Here is a 5,311-nt window from a genome sequence, read left to right as displayed (position 1 = left end):
TTCTATTGAGGGGCGTCCCATAGTTTAATGTCCTATTAGGAGAACTTAGTATGTTCCCAATTTTTCACTATTATTATTTGAATAATATTTTCATTTACTTTTTTTTCCTGTAATATGTTCATGAAGATAAATTCCCAGAAATGGATTTTATTTTTATTTTTTCATTTTTTTAAGTTTATTTATTTATTTTGAGACAGGGCGCGTGAGTGGGGGAAGGAGCAGAGAGAGAGAACCCCAAGCAGGCTCTGCACCATCAGCACACAGCCTGATGCGGGGCTCCAACTCACGAACCATGAGATCATAACCCAAGCCAAGGTCAAGAGTCAGATGCTTAACTGACTGAGCCACCCGGGTGCCCCGCAGAAATGAATTTTAGATCAAAGACCTAAAGGTAAAAATTTTTATTATGGAAAACCTTAAATCTACATAAAAATTGTGAGTAATGAACTCCCAGATCAGCGATTCTCAACATTTCACGGGTCTTGTGTTATTTGCTCTTCCACCCCCAAGTCCACATGCTGGAGTCTTTCAAAGAAAATCTGAATATGTTTTGAAGGAAGAGCCAACAGAATTTGCTGAGGCACCGAATGGGGGGTAAGAGGGAACCAGAGTCCTAGGATGCGCTAAGGTTTGGGGCCCAGGCAATGGGAAGGAGTCGTCCCCGACTTACAGGCTGGCCTTGAAGGTGGGCCACCTCACCTCCAAGTTCCAGGTGCTAATGGTGGTCCAAGCAGTTTCTTCGAGGTGGTCTTCAGAGACTCCTTAGCTGGTTGACAAGGCAGATTCTGGGGACCCACCCACCTGAGGAATCAGAATGTTTTATAGGTAGCGCCTAGGTATCTGCATCTTTTTTTTTTTTTAATGTTTATTTATTTTTGAGACAGAGACAGAGCATGAACGGGGGAGGGGCAGAGAGAGAGGGAGACACAGAATTGGAAGCAGGCTCCAGGCTCTGAGCCATCAGCCCAGAGTCCGACGTGGGGCTCGAACTCATGGACCGCGAGATCGTGACCTGAGCTGAAGTCAGATGCTTAACCGACTGAGCCACCCAGGCGCCCCTCCAGGTATCTGCATCTTAAGAAGCACCTACAAGTGATTTTGATGCCCAGTGGCCCAAGATCTATCTACTCACTTGTGGTCCTCAGACCAGCAGTATTGACATCACCTGGGGCAGCTTGTTAGAAATGCAGACTCCCAGGGGTGCCTAGGTGGCTCGGTTGGATGGACGTCCGACTCTTGATTTCGTCTCAGGTCATCTCACCGCTTGTGAGTTTGAGCTCCATGTTGGGCTCCGGGCTGATGGCACAGAGTCTGCTTGGGATTCTGTCTCTCTCTCTGCCACTCCCCCTCTTGCTCTCTGTCTCTCTCAATATAAATAAATAAACTAAAAAAAAAAAAAGGGCAGACTCCCAGGCCCCATCCCAGACCAGCTGAGTCAGAGAATCTCTGGGAATGTGGCCCAGGATTTTTTTTTTAAAGATTTTATTTTATTTTTAAATGTTTATTTTGAGAGAGAGAGCACACATGAGCAGGGGAGGGGCAGAGAGAGAGAATCCCAAGCAGGCTCTGAATTAGCACAGAGCCCCACATGGGACTCCCATCTCATGAGCCATGAGATTATGACCTGAGCCAAAATCAAGAGTAGGACACTTAACTCATTGAGCCACCCAGACACCCTTAGATTTTAATCTGTCCCCCCTACCTGGGTCTTGAACTCACAACCCTGAGATCAAGAGTAGCATGCTCCACCGACTGAGCCAGCCAGGCACCCCTAGCCCAGGAATATTTTAACAATCACTCCAGGAGCTAAAATCTGAGCAAAGCTGCCTGCGGCAGGATGTGGGGATCATGCACTGTGATCAGCCAGCAAGTGTTAATGGAGGGCCTTCTCAGCAGGCCCCTCCCTGACAAGCCTTGAAGTTCCCACCAAGCGTGGTCAATGGGGTAGTTTTAGGTGCCTGGTAGTTCTCAGTTTGGGTTGTGACTAGACAGAATTTGATTTATTGAATTTCATTGTTTTAGGATGGGGTCAATTTATGTAAGTGAGACAATGGGAATTACATTTTTTAAATATTTTATTATTTTTGAGAGAAAGAGCACGAGTGGGGGAGGGGCACAGAGGCGGCGGGGGGGTGGGGTGGGGGGGGGCCTGCGGGGACAGAAGATCCGAAGTGGGCACTGCACTGACAGCAGTGAGCACTCGGATTCAGGAACTGAGACCATGACCTGAGCTGAGGTTGGACACTCAACCGACTGGGCCACCCAGGTGCCCCACATTTACAAAAAAAAAAAAAAAAAAAGTAACTCCGGTAGAGGCAGGTTGTAGATTAGGCAGAAATGAAAAAGCTGGTATTCAAAGGAACCAAAGCTGGGAAACGCTGTCCTGATACATCATAAATCCTTCAGAATATATGGAATGGAGTGAAAAGGAAGGGAGGAAAGACAAGGAAGGAGAGAAGGGATAGAAGGAAGAGGTGTGTTCTCATTTCCATGTTCCGATCACTTCAGAGAAGCTTAGTGAATAATAAGATTTGCCTGACCCCAAAATAAAGATCCCTTTTCCTCCTCAGTTTTCTCTCTTTCATTAGTGGAGTTGACAGAAAAAACCCCGTAGCCTAAAGGCAAATCCTGCAGTCTGGATTATGTTGTCAGAATTAATTCAAATTCTTACTTGAAACCTGGTTTATTTCAGAGCTGGGACATTTCCCTTGAAATAACATTATTTAAGGACAAGCAGGTTTAGTTTGTTTTTACGTCTAATCCTTTATTGATCATCAGCTCAGGGTGCCAAGCCCAACCAGGTGAACAGCAGGACTGGACGGCAAGGGACAAAAGGCCTGCCCCAGAAACTGTCTCCTTCTCAGGTACGGTGACTCAGCACAAGTGGGGAACAATGCCCACCCAGGGGTGGCAGAGGAGGAGCCTGGGAAGATGCCCCATCCCTCTCTGAAAATCTGCCTCTCTTAAAAAAAAAAAAAAAAAAAAAATTGGCAGTGCACCTTGCCATTTGACATGTGTTCTCTCGAGTGTGGGGGATATTTTCCTCTCTAACAATGTGCTCAATGGCTTAGGGGGTACAGGGCGCTAGCAAAAGAGAATTATCTTCTTGTTTTCTCACTCCTGCTAACAATGCCAAAGAGAAAGTCTCAGTTCAGTGCCAGCAGGTCATTAATTTCTGTACCACTTGCTAATAATCTGCCCGGGCAACAGAGAGCAGACCTCAGAGTCAGACATTAGCTAGCTAGAATTTAGTGACACTGTTTTGCTTTCATTTTGTTTATGTCAGAGATGCTTTGTATTTGCGTTTTTTTCATTTACAGATGTGGTTGACAGCTTCCTTTTAAGAAATGTATTTAGTTTACAAAAAGTGAGTTGATGTAGAGAAATGTATTAAGTAAATGATGTGGTGTGGATTATGAAGGTGAAACCTGGGAGACCTCACTGAGCCTCATCTTTATGCCAGGCCCTGGAGACCCTCCGAATGAGACCCACAGAGCTGTCAGAGGGGAGAAGCAAGTGCTGAAATTATTGTGAGAGAGAAACTCCACTGTGCATTCGTATTCCACTCGCCCTTCATGTCTCTGCGCTACTGTTTAGGCTTTCCCTCTGCTTATATCACACTCAGTAGTGTTTCAAGATCTTACTCTAAGAAATTTTCCTCTCCTGAGCTCCTAGGACCTTGAAATTGTAGTAATACCCAATATGTATCGTTTACCACTTGCCAGGCCATGTTTAAGCACCTTATATAAGCAACCATCTAGTTCACAGACTAACCCTATGAAGTTGATCCTCCTATTATCTCCATTTTACAGATAAGGGCACTAAAGCACAGAGAGGTGGAGTAACTAGCTCAAGGTCACACAGCTTATGAGGAACCCTGGAAGTAGGAGATTAAGAACCAGTGTCCTTGGGGCGCCTGGGTGGTTCAGTGGGTTAAGTGTCTGACTTCATCTCAGGTCATGATCTTGTGGTTCATGAGTTCAAGCCCTGCATCGGGCTCTGTGCTGCTCAGAGCCTGGAGCCTGCTTCGGATTCTGTGTGTGTCTCTCTCTCCTTCTGCCCCACCCCCGCTCACACTGCACTGCCTCTCTCAAAAACAAATAAAAAACATGAATAAAAAAAATTAGTGGCACCTGGGTGGCTCAGTCAGTTAAGCGTCTGACTTCAGCCTAGGTCATGATCTCACAGTTCGTGGGTTCGAGTCCCATGTCAGGCTCTGTGCTGACAGCTCAGACAGAGCCTGGAGCCTGCTTCAGATTTTGTGTCTCCCTCTTTCTCTGCCCCTCTCCCGCTTGTGCACACTCTCTCTCTCTCTCAAAGATAAACATTAAAAAATAAAAAATAAAAAAAAACTGAGGGGAAAGACTGTGAAGTGAAAACCAGAAAGAGAGCTAAGTTTGTTGGGAGCAGTGAGCAGTGTTGTGTGGGGATCCAGGGAGTTGGAGAGCAGAGATGAGGTTGCACAGGAAGCCTTAGCCTTTTCCCTCAGGGAGCCAGAGAAGGCTTTTCAACCTAGAGTGTTTGATCACATTTTAATCAGGGCTTGTCTCTGGGTCAAGGGCAAGCAAATAAGGTGATGGTGGAAGGAGGGGCTTTTCAGGGCTCACTAAGGGGCCCCCTGAGCCATCTATGTGCAAAGGGGTCCCCGTGGTGCCCCTTGAGGGCAGAGCTCTGACTATGGAAGTTATTCAAAAATTTTATTGAAAATAAATTCATGGGGGCGCCTGGGTGGCTCAGTCAGTTAAGCGTCCGACTTCGGCTCAGGTCATGATCTCACGGTCCGTGAGTTTGAGCCCCGCGTCGGGCTCTGTGCTGACAGCTCAGAGCCTGGAGCCTGTTTCAGTCTGTGTCTCCCTCTCTCTCCGGCCCTCCCCCGTTCATGCTCTGTCTCTCCCTGTCTCAAAAATAAATAAAATGTTAAAAAAAAAAAAAAGAAAAGAAAAGAAATTCATGCTCAAGGTAAAGCATTCAAAAAGTACAAAAGAATGTACCTGTAGAGTGAAAAAAAAAGTGTCTGCTCCTAGCCCAGAACCCTCCCCAGAGGCAAACAGTGCTAACAGTCTCTTGTAAGGCTTTCAGAAATTTTCCATGCTATCTCTGGAGCTATGTCTATGTATATATCCTCTAAAAAAAAAAAAACCCACAAAGTCGTACTGTCTGGCTTTTGCTTTTTTCACATAACACATTTAGAGCTTTTTCAGTATCAGGTGTGCAGATCTTTTTCATTCTTTTTTCCCTCCTCATAATATCCCACAATATGAATGGAGCATAATGCATTTAACCTATTCTGAGATATTCGAGTTTGGTGTTT

At 45.7% G+C, this 5,311-nt stretch overlaps 1 long non-coding RNA gene across 1 annotated transcript; it reads left to right on the top strand.

Moving 5' to 3' along the window:
* Positions 1-2,156: 2,156 nt before the first annotated feature.
* On the top strand, positions 2,157-4,685 carry LOC128311134 (uncharacterized). Its single transcript, XR_008289152.1, has 2 exons — positions 2,157-2,864; positions 3,464-4,685. It is a non-coding gene; the product is annotated as an uncharacterized LOC128311134 (long non-coding RNA).
* The last annotated feature ends 626 nt before the right edge of the window (positions 4,686-5,311 follow it).

This window comes from Acinonyx jubatus, chromosome A3 (assembly GCF_027475565.1).
Source record: "Acinonyx jubatus isolate Ajub_Pintada_27869175 chromosome A3, VMU_Ajub_asm_v1.0, whole genome shotgun sequence".
NCBI classification, from domain to species: Eukaryota; Metazoa; Chordata; class Mammalia; order Carnivora; family Felidae; genus Acinonyx; species Acinonyx jubatus.
The sequence above is the reverse complement of the archived record's forward strand: the minus strand, read 5'-3'. Positions and strand labels throughout refer to the sequence as shown.